This window comes from Artibeus jamaicensis, unplaced genomic scaffold (genome assembly GCF_021234435.1).
Source record: "Artibeus jamaicensis isolate MK-2021 breed Jamaican fruit bat unplaced genomic scaffold, CSHL_Jam_final scaffold_369, whole genome shotgun sequence".
Lineage (NCBI taxonomy): Eukaryota > Metazoa > Chordata > Mammalia > Chiroptera > Phyllostomidae > Artibeus > Artibeus jamaicensis.
In genome coordinates, this window is record NW_026522042.1 from 20,704,260 (window position 1) to 20,727,976 (window position 23,717).

At 34.1% G+C, this 23,717-nt stretch overlaps 1 pseudogene; it reads right to left on the reverse strand.

Annotated features, from left to right (window-relative positions):
* Window positions 1–2,411: 2,411 nt before the first annotated feature.
* LOC119056070 (60S ribosomal protein L12-like) overlaps window positions 2,412–23,717 on the reverse strand; it is a 76,757-nt pseudogene continuing 55,451 nt past the window's right edge.

Consider the following 23,717-nt stretch of genomic DNA (forward strand, 5'->3'; position numbering starts at 1 on the left):
TACAGAAAGGGATTCAACATTATATAGCATTGGCATCTGGACTTTCCAGCAGGTGAATGGAAGGCCTATGAGGACTGACAGCCCACGACTTATCTAATCCAAAATTACTATTCATGTCATCTCAAATTCCATGGAAACCAGCAATCTGGTATCACAAATGATGAATGTGAACAACACATTCATACAAAGGCTGGTACCATATGTAGGACTAAGATAGAAATATAATTTTCTTTTAAGTCATGGATGATAAAACATCCAACAATACTGACTTCTGTTGGCATTAGCCAGGCTAAATAATGTTAGGAAAATAATCATGACTTTGGCTTATATTTTAAATGCAACATAATTTTAGCATGCATTTGTCACGAATAGGTAATTTTATGTAGAGTTTTATATAAACACACATATAAGTATATACAAATATATGTGTATGAATAACATCTATATTTACATAAACAAATGTTTGTGTAGATATATGTAAATTATACATGGCATAGCTAGTTGATATATATGTATATGTATAAACATCTGTATGAATAAAACAACCCCCAATGACAAGGAAATTTCTGAATTCAACTATTAGTAATGCTTATTTCATACTTTAAAAACTTCGAGGATACCATTACTCATTAAACATTTACCAAGGCTGCCTCTTTGTTAGAATTATATATTTTTTTAAAGATTTTATTTATTTATCTTTAGAGGGGAAGGGAAGGAGAGAGGGAGAGAAACATCAGTGTATGGTCACCTCTGGTGCGTCCGCCACTGGGAACCGGCCTGCAACCCAGGCATGTGCCCTGGCTGGGAATTGAACCTCAACGATACTCTGGTTCGAAGGCCCGCACGCAATCCACTGAGCTACACCAGCCAGGGCAGAATTATAATTTTAGAATGGAGACATTTTCAGACTGAGTACTTTCCATTTTAGAGACTTACACATCTGCATTTCTAAAGGAGCTACAACTGAGAGTAAAAAAAAAAATTAGGGATGCTCCTGTACATGATCAACACAAAATCAAGGACGCACATAAAACATGTCAGATCAGAAGTAAGCAACTATGTTCAGAAATATATTTGTTATCTAGTGTTTCATAACAGATTTTGGAAAATTTAGCAGCTAAGAAACCATGTTTTTTTATTATCTCTTAGTTTCTGAGGGTCAGGTACCCAAACACAACTTCCCTGGTCCATTGCTTCAAGGCCTCTCATGAGGCTGCAATGAATGCTTTGTTTTGGCCAGGGTTATGTTCTCATTTGAGGCTCACCTGCTTCCAGGTTGGTGGGCCTGTTGTTCCAGTTCAGCTCTTTGTGGTTTGTAGGCTTGAGGACTACCCCTTCTTGTGGGTCATTAGTTGCAGGCCATCCTCAACCTGTTACCTGCTGGGATGGAGCAGCCCTCAGTTCCAGGACCATGGGTCTCCCCAACATGGAGGCTTGTTTGCTCAAAGCAGAAAGCCAAAAAGGCAACATAAATAATCTGCTAAACAAGTTTTCATTTTTTATCCTAACTTAGCATAAACATGGAAGTAGCCTCTCATTACACCAATTTTTTTTTTTGTTAGAAAAAAGTCAAAGACCTCACCCATGCTCAGGTGAAGGAGACTGCTCTGGGGCACAGAGATGCAGAGGTCATTGAGGATCATTTTAGAGCCTACTCCCCAGAAGAGGTAAAGGAAGGCACTGGTACAGAGAATCTCCCATGTTGGCACTTGTTGGAATCTGAATGTTATGAAGAGGAAGTAGGAAATAAGGAATAGCAATCTCAGATGAGATCAGTAGAGCCAAACAGAATGAATTAATTGCGGGGGCGGGGGGGGGAGACATTTCCAGTATTAGCTAACCAAGATGCATGGCATGGTACATTGTATAAAGAGACCACTAAAGTAGTACCTTATATTTAACAATTCCATTAATAATCCAAAGTTTATGTCAATAAGTCTAAATGTGTTAACATAAATGTTTTAAGACTAGTTGTTATAATAAAATGTATGTTGCACCTTACTTATGTTAAGTATATTTTAAACCATTTATATCAGATTTTAAACAATTTAGAAAATTTTTCATAATTTAATTACTTAGGAAATATTATGTCTCTTTCTTTAACAAACTAACCTTTTCAGATTGATTAAATATACTTGAAGATAATAGGGACCAAAGCTTAGTGGCTAAATTGGATAATTATAAAATTAATATCAAATACCAAATTATAGTATTAATTCAAATACACATATAATTTTTATAACATTAATGTGATGTTATAAAAAGTTGCTCAGGGGAAATAAGACAAAACGAGAGATAATGACGAGGACAATGGGGAAGAACAGGCAACAAAATGTATACTCGTAATGCTATAATATAATTTTTTGTAGTTGTCAAATGATCTTTTATTGATTTATTTTCTCTTGCAGTTCTTAACTAGCCAGATATTGCACTGCACCACTGTGGATGTCATCTATGATGTCATGAGGGTGGCGGCCATCTACATTGCACCCCGCAGACTGGGCTGTCCCCAGGATCTCTTTAATGGTTCCAGAGCTACAGATTGGTGCCACATCTGTTGGGCAATGTTGACAATCTTATCAAAAGTGATATTGCCACTGTGCTCAATGTTTCTCTGCTTCTTTCTGTCTCGTGGTGGTTCTTTGAGGGCTTTGATGATCAGGGCAGAGGCAGAAGACACTGCTTCAATCTGGGCCTGTCTGTTCTAAGCGGTCAGTTTCACTGTGATCCTCAGACCCTTCCAGTCATTGGTTGCTTTGGTGATGTCATCACCAACCTTTTTGGGAGACAGGTCCTGGGGACCAATCTTGGGGGTCAGGACAAATGTGGCACCCACTTCTCCACTGGTGCCCCTCAGGTATATGACTTTGACCTCTTGGGGTTGAACTTTGGCAGCATCATGGAGGTGGCTTGTATATGATGAACCTGGACTGGGGACAACCAAAAAAAGTTGCACTTTTGCCTCCTCCAAGCTGAAAGCCTAAAGTATAATGTAAAAGAAAAAATTATAATGGCTTTTACTGTATTTTTTTCATTACCATTTACCCCCCTTATACCTCCTACCACTTGGACCAACTCTCTCCCCCCTTTCTCAATTATCACCCTGTTGTCTATGTTCATGAGTTCTTTTTCTCTTTTGCTTGATGTAAACTTTTTATAAAATCAGAAAAGCATATTTTACTTATATTTGAATAAGAATTAATTATGACAAAGCTTTGAGAAATACTTAACATTATTTCTGCCAAGTCTTTCTTTCTATATCCTCCTACGTCTCATTAAGATCTTATTAGTTAATAAGATTATCTAAGATTATTGTTTTTATGACTAATAATAAACAACTGTGCATTCTTAATGGGACTTATGTTTTTCTTTTATGTTTCCTTGCCTACATTCTTTCTACCTAATTATTCATACATCATCATGTCTAAATATTCTCTAGTTTATTGTTTTACAATTTAAAATTTGTATGATACAGAAAAATAAAAGTAATCAACATCACATTTATATTTTCAGGCTTGATTCATCTTTTAAAGATCTTTATTCTCATTTCTGCTACACATTTTGGAAATATCTGAGACATGTGGCACCCGTACCTGACATAATGGTCCTGTTTCCTATCAGCCTATGAACTATTCTCCAGTTCCAGCAGTCTCCATTTTAATAAATAGTACCCAAATCTGCCTGATTTCCAAGGCCAGAAACATGATTTGCCCTTCTTCCATGATTTTTACATCTAATCACTCATCTTTAAATTTGTCAGTTTACCTACCTCTAATGGTTGCCAAGGCCTCCCTATCTATACCTTTAACCCCAAGCCCTTTTCTGTGTTTGAAACTTTAATATTCAACCATATTTCTATCATTTCTATTCAGGTGTATAAATATTACCCTTGAAATGCCTAAACCAAAGTCGCAATCACCCTCCGCAAACCTATCTGTTTCTCACCAGTTTTCAACTTCCTAGTAAGTAGCCTTATCATTTAGTCAGTTAGTCAAACTAAAATTATAAAATGTAATTTGGGTTTTGGGTTTATTTTATTCCTTCATATATAAAATGTAGTAGTTCATTAAACCCTCTAGGCAATACATTACACTGTAGTTACAAAGACACAACATACCATCTCTACTGGTAAAATCCTAGTCTGAGCTCCAGCAATCTTGTGTTTGAACTACAGCAATAAAATTCTTATGCATATTCTTGTGACCACAACAGTACCTTATAGTTCAGATTAAGTTCTCAAAATAACGGGTTTGACTATGTCACTCCTTTGGTTAATGTCTACCAACATTGCCGATTCACTAGTAGCTTACTATTCATAGCAAAATAAAATGCAAGTTTGGGACCTTAAAAGAACATAATAATCTGACACATCACTATTTTGTACCTCAAAAACCTATTCCATTCTGTCTCTCTGCTCAGACACCTCAGTTACTTTCAGTGTGGTAATGTACACCAACTATGTCTACTCCCTAATTCACACATATGTGAATATTACCTTATATAAAAAATATAATCTTGTACCCATGATTAAGTTAAGGATTTTGAAATAGGAAGATTACTCTGGATTATCTGAGTGAGCTGTAAGTGCAATAAAAATGTCCTCATTACAAGGAAGCAGAGGTGAATTACATCGGAGACAAGAAGAGGCAACAGGTTCATGGAGGAGGAAACTGGAGCGCTGTGGCTACAAATCAAGGGATCCTGGCAGTGACCAGAAACTGGAAGAGACAAGCACAAGGGCAAGGAAAGGTTCTCTCTTAGAGCCTCCAACAGCAGTGCACTGATGCCTTCATTTAGGCCAGAGCCTTCAGTCTTCCAGCTTTCAGAACTGTTAGAGAAGTTTTAAAATACTAAATGTACAGTAATTTGTCACCTCATGCATTGGAAGCTATTACACTTACCTTTTAGGTCTGTTTTCACTTTGTATTTATTTATCGTTACTTTGGGTAAAACGCTCTTCACTGAGGTCATTACATAGATCTTTCTCATCATTTAGATCATAGCTAAAAAATTTCCTTTCAAAAATGTTTCCTGGTCATTCTGGCTAAATACTGTCTGTCTCTCAACTACCTTAAGTTATAAGAATGGCTAGCATTCCTTTTCTTAATAAGAGAGTACTCAGAATGTACCTTATTGGCTATGTACTCACTGTTTGTCTTCTGCCACAAGAACATAAGTTTTATGTGGTCTACAATTTTTAACTTTTTATTTTTCTTAAGGTAAGTAACTTTACTTTCTAAAATATCATCCTCAGTATAGGTTATTGAATAATGAATTTTAAAAGATACATTGAGACTATGTATATTTCCTGTTTTTCCCCCCACTCAAAATTGGCTTTGCTCAATCATATCAGCTAGAGAAACATCATTCAGAATGCTTGTGATTGTAATAATTCCCCCCCTCACTTGCTTCTTCCAATCATTGCTACTGCCTAGGATTGACTTAAGAGAAAAGTAAATCAGCACTGCCTATTGAAGCATTAATATTTTTTAAAATCGTTCTTTGAAAAATAATATAATTTTGTATTTTTTTAATTATGTGCTCATGTAGATGTTCAGATAATAAAAATTCTCCTAACCCCTCTTTTCAAATTTTTAGGTTTCAACCTAATTTGTTGAGTGATGCATTTGGTTATTCTTTTATTTACTCTTCCTCCTCTCCTGTTCCAAACTAGTTCTAGTCTTGCCATAATCTCTCACTTCAGGGGTATTTGTCACATCCCTCGCAAACCCTCTAAGACTCCATTAGCAGTTGCTGTCATTGGAAAATCCCAAGTATAATAAAAGGTATATACTGGGTTGTATTATGACTGAAGAAAGAAGGGTAGCAATTAAAACTCTTTAGGGACAACATAAAATGGATTTTTTCCCTTGACTTGAAAGGGGATAGAGCCCTTCATGTCTTCATACCAGATAGCACTTGCAGAGATGACTAGGCCAAGAACATTTCCTGGCATCATCAAAGTTTCCCTTGCCCCATGAATTACCTGAAAACACATGCTTCTTAAAATCTGATGGAATCTTTTCAGATGAGACTATGGGTTTCTTGGAGGTGATCAACGTTGATTGATCACAATGATCAGAGAAACATCAATGTTCAGTGAAGATATGTAAGAAGCTAGTATTTTGTATAATTCCCTAAGCAAAAAGTCTCAAGTATAAATGAGACTGAATTTTCTACTAGATCATTACAATCTAGTTTTGGAATAGAAGAAATTTCACTAAAAGGAATCATAAAATATTTCACTTTATCCATATATGGGTTTGTTATTATAAGAATCTTCTTTTTTTATTTCACCAAGGACACATTTTCACTAGATGGCTGATCATGTAATTTCCTCTGGTGAAAAAGATTTTCATTCCTGGACACTAAATTACCTAAAAGCATTGCAAACAATCAACAATACAGTGCTTTAATTAACTAACTGGCCCACAATAGAACAATTTATAGGTACATATGAATGAATCATTTATGGGACTTGAGTCTGAAATAACATCAAGTGGTGAGTGAAAAAACTAAAATCGTATGCATTATCTGAAGTCATAGAGAAACATCTGACATCTGAAGGTTGTATAAAAGAGATTCTTCAAAATATGGCAACTGTTTTACATATATTTACACAAGACTCAAAGAACTGCATATCTCTTTATAGAGCTTGAAAATGTGAAGAATAGTGGAGACTGTTTATTGAACTGCTTCTTATTATTTTTGACCATTTCTTGCTTCATTACCTTTCTTTAGAAAGAGTTAACAAATGTAAAATCTTCTATCAAAACTCACCTTCCATTCTTACATTATTTATACCTGATTTCAGCATAAAAGCTATGCATTATGTGATATGGATTTTTCAACATAACTGAACACATTCTTTTTTTAATTGAAAAAAATGTACCTACTTGTGTTTCTCCTTCTCAGAGCTACCTGTCCTTTGTTTTTGTGATGTATGATGGATTCTGTAAAATGTAGTTTATGTACACATGACATACAGAGAACTTCTAAGAAAATAGTAGAAAGCTTCCAAAAATAGCACACCAAAACATGGTCCCCAGAAATATATATTTTATTCAGACACTTCCTAAATGGGAACTATGGCATCAGTTTAGTGAATAGACCTTCTTCACTGATCGGAAAGTGTTTATTCCTTCATTGTGAATTCAATAATAGACTACAATGAGTTTTTTCCAAACAACCATTGTGTAACTGTTTGCACATCTTTTTGAGATATTTCTCTTTAAGAAAAAAATTGGAATTCAATATGTAAGTCATTTGAAAGAAGAGTCAATAGAGTTGTAAAGGTGAGATGGATGGTAAGGCAAAAATAGTGACCCTGACTCTGTAGGTTGAGTTTGTGCAGTACGGCATAACAGCTTATTGAGAAGGGCTTTTCAAAGGTTATTTTTCTGTTCTACTGAACGTATTGAAAAACCATTTTTTTTGTAGCTGAATGTTCTTAATTCCCATATTTTTTCTCTTTGCCAGTTTCTCCAATTTCTCAACACTGAAATAGTACACTGTGAAGTTTTTGCTCTTGCTCAGCAGTTCTGCAGTTCTATGACTGGGAAATGTTGACTTGAAATATGCTGCAGGCCCGTTTTAGTGGGAGAACGGTAGGTGACCCTGCCCCCTTGCCAATATACAGGTGCAGCGCTGCTAGGAGAAGATGCTGCGTGGCCTTTATATGGTCATAAACAGGTGTCAACAAATTTATTTCCTATGGAAGTAGAGAGGAGCAGGAATCCTCAAATGGCAGCCAAGATTATCCAACCCAGCAGACATATGACTGAAAGTTGTTTATAAATAAAAGGCAAGCTTGATCGATTAGAAATGCAAAAATTACCAAAAAAGTCACATAAGATTTTTACTTATTTGACTAACTTGCTGTATGTCAACAATATCATAGCTGAAACCTGCAATCTATCCTTTGACACCTTCCTGATAACCCAATAGCTCCCATTTACCTTTGTCCTTCCTGCCTCAAGGATGCCCTCCTCTCTTTCTCTCCATGGTCTTGGCAGGAGTCTTCTTCATTAGGTTTGGCTCTACACTCCCATTAGGCTGTTTTACATCCTCACCCCTTCCCTTCATGCAGATTCCTACCTATCTTGCTCATCTGAATATAGGAGATTTTAGATTGAATTGTTCCAAAATGGAGGGATGGAGATGAATAAATGACAGTCAACATTTTAATATTTGCAATTCAGAATATTATGAGACTTTAAATAACTAACAAGTGTCCATTATAGCATAAGAAGAAAGAGATTGCAATGGTTGGAACCAAGGCTAGGCTGAGATGTATAAATATTAGGTGACATATGTAAATATTCTCCATTTGCACGTAATTCACTGCAGTGTGTTGACATTTTTGTTTCTGCTTAATGATTTGTTTTATTGATGACTATTCCCTTGATTGATTATATGAGCTATGTATGCCAATGGTAAAATTAGAACTCTAGGTATAATACCAAGCAAGAGATAACTTTGTATTCCAATAATATTTAGCCACTCAATTTTTTCACTAATAAGCAAGCAAAAAATATCCTTATATTTGTTGATGACAACTAAATATTTTGGGTAATCTCATATGATAAAAACTATTATTAAAAGTGTAATTTTTCCCTGGCTAGTGTGGCTCAGTGGATTGAGCATGGGCCTGTGAAGCAAAGGGTCACCGATTCGAATCCCAATCAGGGCACATACCTGGGTTGTGGGCCAGGTCCCCAGCAGGGGACACATGAGCGGCACCAAAACATTGATATTTCTTTCCCACTCTTTTTCCTTCCCTTCCCCTCTCTCTAAAAATAAATAAATAAAATATATACTTTTAAAGTGTAATTTTTTTCTATCAGAAAGACTAGCTATTGAATAAATTCCTTTGAACAGTATGTTCAGCTTTTATATTCAGTTATGCATATTGAAATACTTCTCTCTGCATGATACGGCAAAGGGCGAGTCATGTGTACAATCTCCAATTCAGTAAAGAATACAGATAAAGTGGATCTGATCTTGCATTTTGCATTCAATAAAATATTAAGACAATTTCTCTAAAAACACTACTCAAGCCTTTTTAATACTGAAAAATAAAACACTAAAAGTATTAGTATTACAAGATTTTTACAGCATGAAGCAGGATAATGAATCTGCCTTGCAGAATCAGAAGCAAAGGGGAGAATAAATTTAATACTGTAATTAAGACACCTATTTTATGAATGCCATTCATAATTGCTCCACGGCATCATTGTACATGAGGATGGTGTGTATTAATTTGTCAGCTCATCTTACAACAGTCACTATTGGATATGTTATGCATCCAATAGATTGTGAGAAATCAGTATTTCCAATACTTAAATGCTTAAATACAATAAACTGTAGGAATAAGTGTAAAATTTTAGTGATGTACAATGAAGAAACATATCAAAATTTTAAACTTGAAATATTAATTCATTATGTATCAAGAATGATGTTGAAACCACTAAAAATATGACAACACATCAATTAATATGCAAGTTAAATTTTAGATAAACTAAATACTTAAATATTGAAAAATGGAAAAAAAGTAAAAGGCATCATTCAGGAAGACCCATACATTGAGAACATATTAAGAAATGACTGGAAAATTTGATGCTATTTTCATGGCCATTTTCAAAGTAAATGACTCAGTGTAATTTTAGATTTGTAAAAATATTGCAAAGAGAATGTAGAGTTATATATTCTATATACTGATTTTCTTATTATTAATATTTTTTCATAATTATGGTTGCAATGAGTGACCCAATAAAGATGTTTCATTACTACTAAAATGCATATTTTAGATTGATTTTTTTAAAGTAGCATACCTTTTTATTTTCTAGGATCTCATCAAACATATCATATCACACCCAGAGGTCTTATTGGTCTCCTTGTGGCGTAACAGTTTCCCAGACTTTCTTTTTCATGACCTTTGACACTTTGTGGAATATTACTCAGCTATTTGGTAGTGTTTCTCCATTAGGATTTATGTAATATTCTTTTTATGATTAGGCTGATGCATAGGTGTTGAGGAGGAAGAACACAGAGTGAAAGTAGTATACCATCACATCTTATCAAAGGTTGTGTGTAATTGACCCTTGAACAACGTGGAAGTTAAGGGCACCAACTCCTGAACAGTTGAAAATCCACCATATAACTTCTGACTTCTCAGTAAGTGTTTAGCATATGGGGATTCAATCACTTGCAGATTGAAGCAATATTTTTGATTCACCATTGGAAATCTGCAGAGGCAAAACAACAGCCCATTATACTCATTGAGAAATATTTGCATGTGAGTGGACCTATGCAGTTTAAACCTGTATTATTAAAGGGTCATCTGCGCTACAGCATGACTCATCACTGTGGATATTGACCTTGATCACCTGGCTGAAGTAGTGTCTGTTGGGTTTCTCCACCCTGAAAGCATGTGTCCCCTACTTCTCATAGTATACCCTTTGAAACACAGTCACTGCTCGCAGCCCACACTAAAGGAGAAGGGAATTATGGTCAACCTCCCAGACAGGAAAGTTTCTACATGGTTATTTTGGAATCCTCCTTCACTGGATATTTGTCTCTTCCCTCCCTTTTTTTATTTATTGAATCATTTATTTGTTTCATTGTAGATTCATGAATATTTATATTTTGGATTACACTCTAATGCTGCTTAAATATTACTTTATATTTGTTCTCAAACTGTCATATCTTTAGCCAGTGCAAGGCTTGCAGTTGGCACCCATGCCCCTCTGACACACCCCATTGCCTGTGTGTATGTTGGGCAAGGTGGTCTTTTTGATCACTGCTTTATGTTCTGGCAGCTCAAGATGCCGCTGCAGGCTCATGTTGTGTACTTCTTGCCTTTGTCTTAAAAAGCCATGATTTCTCAAAGGAGCTTTGATTTCTGGCATAACAGAATTGCACTGGATACCAAGATCTTTGTGCTCAATGTGTTTCTGCTGGATGTTACTGCTTATAGATCTTCTCAACAAAGTAAGATAACATATGCGTGTATAGTAAGTCATGCATATATACCCATCTTTCAAAATTTCTACACCCCACCATCAGTATTACAGTATTAATCTAAACCTGAGTTTCTACTAATGTATCAAGCTCAAATTCGTTACCATATGGATTACTATTATCTTCTCCATTCCTGACTTATCTGTAAACTCTTACCCTGACAATAAGAAACCTAGCTCCCATGACCTGCCATGAACCTGCTTAATCATTCAGGTTTAGGATACATACAAAGCAGCATCAGAATTTTTAACCCACATACCTGTGGGGTAAAACTGATCAGCTAGAGCCTTGTGCATACATACAGTTTGTGAGTAGTTTAGCATACAGACTCTACTCAAGTCCAACGTCACTCTGATCATCACCTTTTTGCTTCGCATCCATCAGTGAGGCTGTTCTATAATTTATAAGAAAGATTGTATTTCAAGAAAACCTCATGGGCCCTGGCTGATGTAGCTCAGTGGATTAAGCATAGGCCTGTGAACCAGAGGATTGAGGTTCAATTCCCAGTCAGGGCACATGCCTGGGTTGCAGGCCAGTTCCCAGCAGGGGACGCACAAGAGGCAACCATACATTGATGTTTCTCTCCCTCTCTCCTTCCCCTCTAAAGATAAAGAAATAAAATCTTTTGTTTTAAAAAAGAAAAACTCATAGTTTTAGTCATAAGAATAAAACTTAAAAAATAAAACTTCTAAGACAAAGTATAATATAAGCAAAATTGAATTACCTGTTTTAGACCCACCAGTGCAGCTGGGCTTGCAGTCAGGGCCCTCTTCCAGGTCAATGTCTCACTTGGCCTCCTGTGGTGTGTGAATGGACTCTCACACACCTGGGTTTTCTGCTCCTTCTGTAGGGCGGCAATCCCATAATGAAGGCCACGTCCTCGTGACCTAATCTAACCCTAATTACTTCTCAAAGTTTCCACTTCTAATTAACCTCATATTGCAAGCTAGGTTTCAACATGCAATTTTAGTTTGAATATGCAAATATTGAGCCTATATTACATGGGTTGTCCATTTGAAATGATAAAATTACACTTATGTGTATGTGTATATGTATGTTTGTGTATGTACATCTACAGCCTATATTATTGTTCCCAATATAGCCATGTTAATTTTATTCATTTGACATGGTAAAATCATACATGCATACACATACATAAATTTGCTTTAATTAAAATGTGAGAGGAAATGCACATTTAAAATGTGTACTGAGTGAACAAATATCAATTTAATCTGAGTTATAAAATGAGATCTTGTTAAGCTAAATATCAGCTGGAACATAATTAGCTATTAATTTTCATATCCTTTTTTCAAAATGTAGGTTTGCCTAGAGCAATTACTCAATAGAGGACTTTATTTTAACATGCCACTTCAGGCTTAACTATTATGATCTGTGGAACTTGCCCGGAGAATTCACTTCAAACAAAATGAGGAGATCCTTTCAACCATGGTATTAGGTCTATATGCCTTTCTAGATAGTACTCATATACTATAAAATATTCTACATACACACACTATAAAAACCCTGTTGTTTCTCTTTTGTATGCAGCAGTTACTAATTAGAATTACATAAGATTTTGTCCTATAAAGTATTATTAACTTTTTAGCTTCAGGGATTTGTTTAATGTTAAACAGTTTCTCAAAATTAGTCCATTTTTTCTTTAATAAAGATGGCTTATCTCAGTTAAATAGCGTGTGATATCTGGAAGATCAACTATATTGCTGCAGAGAATCTCAGAAAATAAAAATGCAGTTGGCCACATATGTTGAGTCAGTTTTGATGGTCTTGTGAGCACAGGGTTACTGGGAATATCACTGCTGATAACTGAAGCACACCCCAAAAATGTATCTAACATTTTGATCTGACAGCATATATGCAGAAATGGAGAAATTTCCATTTGTTATGTTGCAAGATTTCCAGAAGGAGTATTTAAAAACTCTAGTACTATGACTATTTATGTAGTGACTTTTCCAAAAATTTAAAGTGTGAGACAGACACTGGATAAAGAAAAGTTTTGAACACTACTGTTTTAGTGGAAGTGGTTATAATTTTGAATGCCCTCAAAATCCAGGCAGGTAAAATAAGTAGGGGAGGCAGCTGGGAGGGGAGTGAGGTACAAATCAGAGGGTGCACAATCTGTCTCAGATCTTTACAGTTTCATGTAAAGAAAATTTTTTTCTGACCAAAAAAATGTATACACCCTAAATGAAAGTGCCCAGTGTTCTGAAAGTTTTGCCTAGTAATAAACCAATATTAATATTTGAGTAATAAGCTTTACCTGGCAGATATCATGGGGAAAAGTTGTGCTTCACACACCACTGTTGGTGCTCAGCCAATGCGTCGCAGCTTCTGAGCTGCAGCTAAGACTCAGGCCTACAACCATCATCCACTGCAAGCAGACGTCTGAAGCTGGAAGCTCACACATGATCTCCATTCTTAGCCCCCCAAATTCAATTCTGAGGTCTTGTCTCCTAGGGCCACCCAACCATGATCATAACCAAGCAATTCCTCATGAGGAAATGTTTAACTACTAAAAAATTTAATGATTCTTGAACAAATAAGGTTTAATTTTTTGTTGTTTCTTCCTTGGTAAGTTGTATTTACTTAGATATTTCCTTCAAGTTTTCAAATATGCCATATTAAATTATTAATAATATTCATTAATTTTATTGATGTTTTACAACATTAGTATTGCTCTAATATTTTATCTGTTTTCTCATTTCCATCAAAATTGTCATCTTTTATACTTACAGCTTATTTCCTCCTTAATCTCCACATTTTCTTTTCAGCAGGCACCATCCTACTTCAACTAGTTTTTATTTCCTGTGCATTTTGTTCTCCGGATCATCTATCTTCTACCTCATTCCACCTTTCACATTGATTTCAGATTACCTTACAATGCCTCTTTCATTGCTAAAAGTCTCTTGTTAAAAAATCTGTAGCCACACACTATTTTTATTTTTAAAAAATAAATATTTTAGTCTACTAAATATAAATTTCTGTATAAGTGTCTTAAAAGCCTTATTCACTCAATGGTAATGAATATGTACTTATTATGTGTCATGCATGGGTTAAGGTCTTGTCAGAAAAAACATAACAATTCTCTCTTTCATGTCCTTTTATTCTAGCACAAGAGACAACTATCACTCAGGCAATCATAGATGCATGTAAAATTTCCTAGGTGGCAGTTATTATTACAAAGGAGAAGAAACAATTCTAGGAGAACGTGACATGGAGGCATATAATCTCACTAAGGTCATCAGTAATCATTCCTTAAAGAAGCCATTCTTCTGCTAATAATTAAAGAATGAATAACATGTGATACAACAAAGAGGGACAGCTTGGCCCTCCAGAGGAAAAACATGGGCAAGGACTCTGTGTTTGAAGGGGCAAGGTGTTGGAAAAGAGAAAGAATGCTCACACAGCTGGAGAGGAACAAGGAACTTGACAGATGAGTTTGGGGATAGAGATGAACCAGACCATGAAGGACTTCTATGATCATTAGAGGAGATTGATCTTTATTGGTGCACAATTCAAAGTCAATGCTCATGCTGATGATGCGTACAAAGTACTTTCACAGCAGTAAATAGAGAGGTCAGAAGAGCCAGAAGGACTAAAATAAAGTACCTGGGGCAGGGTTTCAGATAAATTTGGTTGTAGCTTGTACTAAAATTGTGATGATACAAAGACTGAAACAAATTATATTTTAGAGATGGAAATGAGAAGGCGTGATGGCCACTGGGTTTGTGTGTGACTGTGACTGAGTCCTTTTAATTCTGCCCCTGCAATACAGTCCATATTGATTACATGTTTTATACACACCTATATTATTTTAATATAGAATTTAATGTCATCTTTAAGATAGATGTAACATAATTTTTAATATAGACCTCAATAAAATGTTAATTTTATTATAATCTTATCCAGGCAGGCTGCTGGTTTTTAAATCAATTCTCTCCAAAATTTTTATCCATTCTACTCCTATATCCCTATTTAATAGAATTTAATACTTCCAAATATAACATTAGTTCCTAAATATTATATGCAAGATTTTTTCCATCATTTATAATTACCAAAACCTGACTTTCCCAAATGGATACTAATTGTCATGCTCTGTGTATGTACTTTTGCCTTTGTATATCCAGGAGAGTCCCTTTTTTACTTGTCAAACAAGTACATTAACATTTTGACATTCACTTAACAGATATTAATGCTTTAATCAATACTCACCAGGACTTTCTAGAGTTTAAACACTCTTCCCTTTACCATAATCCTGCATCTTGTAATACCTAAGCATTATTTTAAAATTAGAAGCTTACTTCTCACACTGAAAAAGAATGAAATAATGAAGCAATACTATTTTTGTACATTTTTAGTGTATTGTCATTTCTAGAATATGTGCTTGTTAAATAGTGGTTGGTCACTAAATCATTTATCTTTTATGGATATGAAGTATATAGTATATGTTTCAAAAATGGATTTTACTATTTTGTAATTTAATATTTAAAAAGTGTAATTCCTGAAATAATATTACAATATTCACCTTCTGATTTTGTTGACAGTATCATTTTTATTTTATAAACAAGAATGCATATATTCTGAATAGTGAGACTAGATTCTCTAGTATGATATATTATCAGATACTATAGAAAGTTTTTCTCGAAATATTTTAAATTCTAAAAGCATAATTGAAGCTATTGCATATCTTTTGTATTTTGATTTCACATGTCTAGAAAATCAAAGCTTAATTGTCCTTTATGTTTGATTAACCCTGCTTCTAGCTCTTATGACAATAAAGCATATTTTCATGGTAAGCAATAAAAATCTATCTGACAACTTATAATAATGTTTGTGTTTGTTTATTAAATGTGCCCTTGTTAGAAATTCAAGATCAATTCCATTTGTGTGTATACATATATTTTTTCTACCCAAAATATTAATTCAATCATTATGGGTACCATAGATGGAGCATTATAGCCATTTCTTAACATTGATCTTATGGCTTGAACAGTATGTAAGTATAATGTAAAATTTTGCGTGTTTTAATTTTTTCCCCAGTGGAAGACTGTGCCTCAGATTACTAGTGGGGTCATGGTTTTGTGTTGCCACAGCAGAGAGGACGAAATTCGACTTAACTCTAGTCCCCACTCTCGTAAGTAACTTCTTCCTAGCACCAAGACACCCATGTTGTGTCTTCCCAAGATGCTTAAATCAACACTCTAAAACAGGCATGTCCGTTCCTATGGCCCCATAACCTCTGGAATTGAGTCAAAAGTCTGACTCTGCAGCATGTAGACCCATGGACACCAACCTGTCATGTTCATGGTAGCAACTGGAGCACAGAACACTTCTGGCTCTGCTTGTTTTGTTGATTTATTTCTCTAAATTTATTGTTGTTCAATTACAGTTGTCTGCCTTTCCTCCCAACCTCTTCTCTCCACCCCAGCCACACCCAAATTTTATTTTACTTTTAACCTATCATATAATTGGATTGCATAATTTATATTTTTCAGTGACAACCACTTGCAAAGTGCTTATTTTATTTTGAAATTGTGAATTCTTTAGACTGAATGAAACATTGAATCTACTGGTGAATTGTTTCTGTAGTGTGTCCAGAATGCCTTGAACATGAACACATATTTCAGAATCTGTGTTAGTAACGACCAAGCTTCAGACTCTCTCAAAATAAACACTGAAATAACAATTACCCTAAGACTGCCATTGAGTCATTGTCAAGTGCTAATTATAGCCATAACCTGGGATGAGCAGGAGTGGACATTCAGGATTATAATTATTTCAATGTATTTTGTTTATATATTTTTGCTAAAGCTTTTAAAATTTTAGCTTGTATTTATATACTTATATATGCAATACAAAGAAGTTTGGTTATGTAAAATAAGTTGACTTCATATATATATATATATGAAGGAAAAACATTCTGAGCTATTTGAAATTAAATTACTGTGTCAGGAAAGTGAACAAGGGAAAACTGTTAGTGGCGGCTGGCCAGCTATGCAGAGACAGCGCGCCTTCCTCCTGCTGTCTGTTGAAACCTGGATTAATGTCGAGACAGCTGCTTGCACAGGTTTTGTTAGCCAGACACTACTGAACTGTAGGAGCCTCCATTTGCTGTTGACACGTGGGCTTTCTGGACCGTGGCCCACAGCCAATCTACAGAAATGGACATTTTTTTACACAGAACTGTCTCTTTCCCACAGCTCTCCCGCTTCACGTTCTCCCACCGTTTTGCCTATAACATAAATTATTTCAGATTTTTTTCTTACCTCTTTGTGCCCCTTCCCCCTCCTTAATGTATACTCATAAAACACTGGCAACTCTGGGATGATGAACATGTTGCTTTTCTACCCAGCGGAGCTGCTGGTGGTTTAGAGTCCATGCCCAAGACTGACCTGTCTTCTCTGGCTAGCATTTTTGTCTCAATAAAAGCCTATTTTTAAGAAGAATCATGGAAGTTTATTTTTTTAATGATATAAACTAAACAATAAATAGATTATAGAGTCCAAAGCTTTTCAATTTTTAAAAGGTCTTTTTGTCCAGCTTTCACTTGCTTTTCTACACAAACAGTAAATATTTAGTAGAAAAATGTTATCTAGTGAACACATTTTGTTTGTTTTATTCCTTTTTTAAATGCATTCCTGACAATGTTAGTAAAAATTTACATAGAAAGAGTAAGCTGATTTAATATATATAAATCTGGTTCAAATTAAAGGTGCTATTGAAAATACTATTTTAGTTATATTGTTATTTCTGCAGGTACCAAAAACATACCTATCTTTTGATATATTATATCCTGCACTAATTTCAGTATATCAATGTGACTTGATTTCCATTTTTGAAAATGTAATATTCTTAAAGAAATATTTAACTAAAAACAAATAAAAGATGTTTTTATTTTATTTTATTTTGTTTTAATGGCTTTTTAAAACATTTTATTGTTGTCCAAATACAGTTGCCTGCATTCTCCCCCAACACTACCCCCCAGCCATCCCCAACTCACTCCCCTGATTCCAGCCCTTCCTTGGTTTTGTCCATATATCTCTTATAGTTGTTCCTAAAACCCCTTCCCCACTTTCCCCCCATTCTCCCCTCCCACCTCCTCTCTGGTTAGTGTCAGGTTGTTCTTAATTTCAAAGTCTCTAGTATTATTTCACTTGCTTGTTTGTTTTGTCGATTAGGTTCAACTTAAAGATGAAATCACATGGCATTTATCTTTCACTGCCTGGCTTATTTCACTTAGCATATTGTTTTGCAGACCCATCTATTCTGTTACAAAGGGTAGGAGCTCCTTCTTTCTTTCTGCTTCATAATATTCCATTGTGTAAGTGTACAATAGTTTTTTGATCCATTCATTTACTGATGGATACTTAAGTTGCTTCCAGCTTTTGGCTATTATAAATTGTACTGCTATGAACATTGGGGTGCATAGGTTCTTATGGATAGGTGCAAATAAAAGAAGTATTTATTTATTTTGTCTCTCTTTTAAAATTTATTTAATTATTGTTCGAGTAAAGTTTTCTGTTTTATACTCCCATCCCAGACCACCACCCAGTGCTCCCCACCTCCCTCCCATTTCCACCCGCCTTAGTTGTTGTCCATGTGTCCTTTATACTAGTTTCTGTAAATCATTCCCCTTTTTCCCTGAAATTCTCTCCCCTCCCTTCCCTCTGGTCCCTGACGAAAAGATGTTTTTAAATGCCAACCAAAAGCTTTGCAATACCATGTTGAAGTAACTGTACAACAACTATTTGCAATGCTTGCATATGTATTCATGGTTAGAAAGTTTATTCATGACTCTTGCCATCATAAAGATGGTCATTTGATACTAAATACTGTGTGAAGGTCTATTTTACCTGTGACAGGAGACTTTTTGCAGGTGTTCCTAGATTATGATAGAAATATGGGATCCATTCTTTTTTTAAGATTTTATTTATTCATATTTAGAGGGAGAGAAATATTAATGTATGGTTGCCTCTTGTGTGTCCCCTGCTGGGAACTGGCCTGCAACCCAGGCATGTGCCCTGACTGGGAATCAAACTGTGGTTGCTTGATTTCCAGGCCTGTGCTCAATCCACTGGATTACACCAGCCAGGGCTGGAATCCATTCTTAAAAAAAAAAAATATATATATATTTTTTATATATATATATATATATATTTTATATATTTTATTTATTTTATATATATATATATTTTAAAATATATATATATATATAAAGTATCTACATCTCCAATTAAAAAGAATTAACTTAATAAGTGAAAAAAGTCTTTTAAAATAGTCAAATAAAAATACATGAGTACTTAACAGGTTGTGGGAAAGCCTCAAAAATATAATATTTAAACATAGTCATCACTGTATTATTGATTACATATTATTCTTTAGATTCTTGACATCCATGGAAAAGTACAGAAAGCATCTTGCTATCAAATTTGCCATATTATGCACTGGCTTAAAGCAAAATCTTTGGATCTAGAGTATCTGGGTTAAAATCTCATCCTTATCATTTATGTATGAGCTTTATGACCTTGGAACTATATCCTAAATGGTTGTTAGTTTTATCATCTCTAAAATGGAAATGCTGTACCAGTCTGCATTACCACCAACAGTGCACTAGGATTCTTTTTTCTCCACATCCTCTCCAACACTTGTTTGTTGATTTATGATGGCCATCCTGACCAGTGTGAAGTCTCATTGTGGTTTTATTTGCATCTCTCTGATCACTTGTTACACTGAGCATCTTTTCATATGTCTCTAGACTCTCTCTGTGTGTCCTTCTTGAAAAAATTCAGGTCTTTTTCCTATTTTTAATTGTGTTGTTTGTCTTCCTGTAGTGGAGTCGTGTGAGTTCTTTATATATTTTGGAGTTCAAACCTTGTCCAAGGCCTCAATTGTAAATATGTTTTCTCATGTGGTTGGTTCTCTTTTCATTTCAATGCTGTTTTCATTAGCCATGCAGAAACTTTTCCATTTTGATGAGATCCCATTTGTTTATTCTTTCCTTTATGTCTCTTGCTCTAGGGTGCAAATTGATAAAAATACTGTTTTATGGGATAGTTGAGATTTTCTGGCCTATGCTCTCCTCTAGGACTTTAATTCAATTTCTAATATAACCTTAATGATAATCGCTGCCTTTACTGTATTTTTTTCATAGCAAGGTTGAGTCAAACAAAATGCTGAATCATTGGAAAAATTTAACTGAGTGACGACCCATATTTTATTCATCCCATGTTACAGGGGTATGTGAAACTCAACCAAATTAATGTAGCTAGTATTAAAATGTTTGTTTTAAAGGTTATATAAAACATTGTAGTCAGTACTGCTTTATGAAATATGTATATTTCTGTGTTATAGTTAAGAAATATATATTGTTTTTTAAAGTATACATTTTAAGGTAACTTTGATAGTAGTTATTTTTAGATAGACTAGTAATTTATTTTATTTTATTTTTATTTTTATTTTTTATTTAATTATTTTTCAACTACAGTATTCTGTAAATTAGTAATTTAAACAAACACAAACACATATTTTCTTAAAGATTATTACAAGGAAAATGGGCATTGAGACTAATGTTTCTATTTGTCCTTATTTAAATCTATAAAGAAAAAGAAGAAAATTAAAAACAAGAGAATATTACTTTCAACCCATCATATAATTTGGCACAAAGTGCAACTTTTTAATCAAGTAATAAAGTAACTAAAAATGAGTAGATATGATGTGTGTATGTGAAGCGATATATGTATTTTCAGGCAATGGCATTGTAGGTCAGTCTTCTGAAAACAACAAACCAAAAGGACACATGAATTGACTTAAGCCTTGGGCTATAACCTCCATATTTAATATTCATATACCTCATATCCTAAAAAATTGTTCTTCTCAAATTATAAAATAATTCTGAAATTTAATCAAATTAATAACTATAATATGTTAAATTGGTATTGTAAATTTCCAGATAACATCATATTTAAATTTTTTTTTGCTAATGACATAAGCATGTCTAGTCTTATTCAGGTTAGGGTATTTTCGCTATTCTGAATGTGTAGCGTATGCAAAATATTCTGTGTATTATTTTCCCTATCATTTTCTTATTCAGTCTCTTTCCTTCTAATATATTTTTCCTTTTAATATCATTATATGGCAAAATTTGAACAACTGAACACATAACTGCAATGAAGTAATTCATTACTAATGAAACCACTAACATCTAAAGTGTGTTGCTTTTCTATGCTATGCAAATAAGGACATATAGATGTCCACAAATGCCAAATGAATATACATTACTTCATATGCCCAAGAACACAATGAAACCCTTTATAAAATCATGTCATCGTGAAACTTTAAAACTATACTTAAAGTAACACTGATTTTTAAATGCTGCAGCTAGATAAATACAAAAAATGTAAAAATTACCTCAGTGAATTACATTGTAAATAGAAAAGTTTATCTGGATTCCAAGAAAAGTTCTTTAATGTGCAAATTTTTTCAAAAGGTACATGCAGTATTTTTTCTCATCTATGTACATATATGAGTGCATATTTATTCTGATACAGTTAACTTACAGTATGTGAAGATTTAATTGTATTATTTAAAATTGTATTAAAATATAACAATAATTGTAATGACAGACTGTTGATTTTAATGTATACTGTTTAACTTAACATTGTACATGTAAGAATGTTGTATTATATCTATGGTGTAATAATTGTAAAATCATTTCTGAATTATGATTTTTAGTAAGTATAATATGAATTGCCATTATACTTGTCCCACTCTCATTAAATAAATCAAATAAACAAAACATTTACAGATAAACAACCCAATAACTGAAACACAACCAATGAAGTAATTCAATTAAAAGGTAAAGAAATATAGAAAGCTACTACAAGGACCACAATTGATGCAAGATAACAGTAATAACATTGTCAATATTTGATCATGAAATCAAATACACAGATATTAAATTATATATTTCTAATAATTTTACTATATTTGAAGAAATATTAATATACTCTCTTGATAGATATGAATTGATTTTGTTTCTAAATGATCAAGTAATTGTTTAAAATAATAAAGTGAATATGGCAGGTTTAGTAATACAGTAAGTAGCATGTTCAATTTCTTTAAAAATTGCATACATATTAAAAATTTGGGAGAATCAAGGTTATGGCTAATGACCATGAAGGAATAAGAGAACAGTTAGCTGGAACTAATCACCCTTAGGACTCTTTCTGTGCAAAAACTGGGATTTGATTACTTTCATCTCTCTATTTTCAATTCTTTATTGCTATAACCTCCGTGATATCCAACCTTATTTTTTAAATTTAGAAAGACAGAATGGATTAAAGTATAATTAGAAGATGATGTAGCTCTCTTATGCTTTTCAAATATATTTGAATCACATATTCTAACAAATGAAATATCAAAATTATTTCCATATTAAAAAAAATAATTCTGTGAACCAACCACCTAAATGATCTAACAGAAGAAAGAAGGCTTCCATTCTCCTTTAGAAAACAGTCCCTTACTTTCCCCACAGTTTTTGACTTCATATCTATTTTATTTACCAGTTTTTTCCACATATTTGGTACTTTCAACCTCCCTTCACTCCTTGTTCCTTTGCTTCACGTTCTCAGTTGTCTGGACTATCTTTTGCTACATTCTTTAACACTCTAATCTAACTCTGCTTCTCTTTCTAGCCACAAGAGAACCTTTCTCCTTTTTAAATATATTTTATTGATTATGCTATTAAAATTGTCCCATTTTTCTCCCCTTTATTTCTCTCCACTGTGTACCCTTCCCCCTCACCAGCATCCTCCCCTTGGTTCATGTTCACGGGTCATATATATCAAGTTCTTTGATTCCTCCATTTCCCATACTATTCTTAACCTCTGCATGTCTATTTTGTACCTACCATTTATGCTTCTTATTCCCTGTTCCTTTTCCCCCATTCTCCCCCTCTCAGCTGGTAACTCTCCACGTGATCTCTATTTCTGTGAATCTCTTCCTGTTCTAGTTATTTGCTTAGATTGTTTTTGTTTTTATAGTTTTGATTGGTTATAGCTGTGAGTTTGTTGTCATTTTACTGTTAATAGTTTTGATCTTCTTTTTCTTAGATAAGTTCCTTTAACATTTTATATTATAAGGGTTTGGTGATGATAAACTCCTTTAACTTGACATTATCTGAGAAGAACTTTATCTGCCCTTCTATTCTAAATGAAAACTTTGCTGGGTCAAGCAATCTTGGATGTAAGTCCTTGACTTCATGATTTTGAATACTTTTTTCCAGCCCCTTCTTGCCTGCGAGAGTTTTTGTTGTTGTTGTTGTTTTTCCTTATGGGAACTGTTTTGTAGGTAACTATCTCATTTTCTCTTGCTGCTTTTAAGTTTCTCTCCTTATCTTTAATCTGGGGTAATGTGATTATGATGTGCCTTGGTGTGTGCTTCTTTGGGTCCAACTTCTTTAGGACTCTCTAAGCTTCCTGGACCTCCTGGAAGTCTATTTCCTTTGCCAAGTTAGAGAAGTTTTCCTTCATTATGTTTTCAAATAAGTTTTCAATTTCTCGCTCTTCTTCTTCTTCTGGCACCCCTAGGATTCAGATGTTGCAATGTTTAAAGCTGTCCCAGAAGTTTCTAAGCCTCTTCTCACCTTTTCTGAGTTCTTCTTTCTTCATTCCATTCTG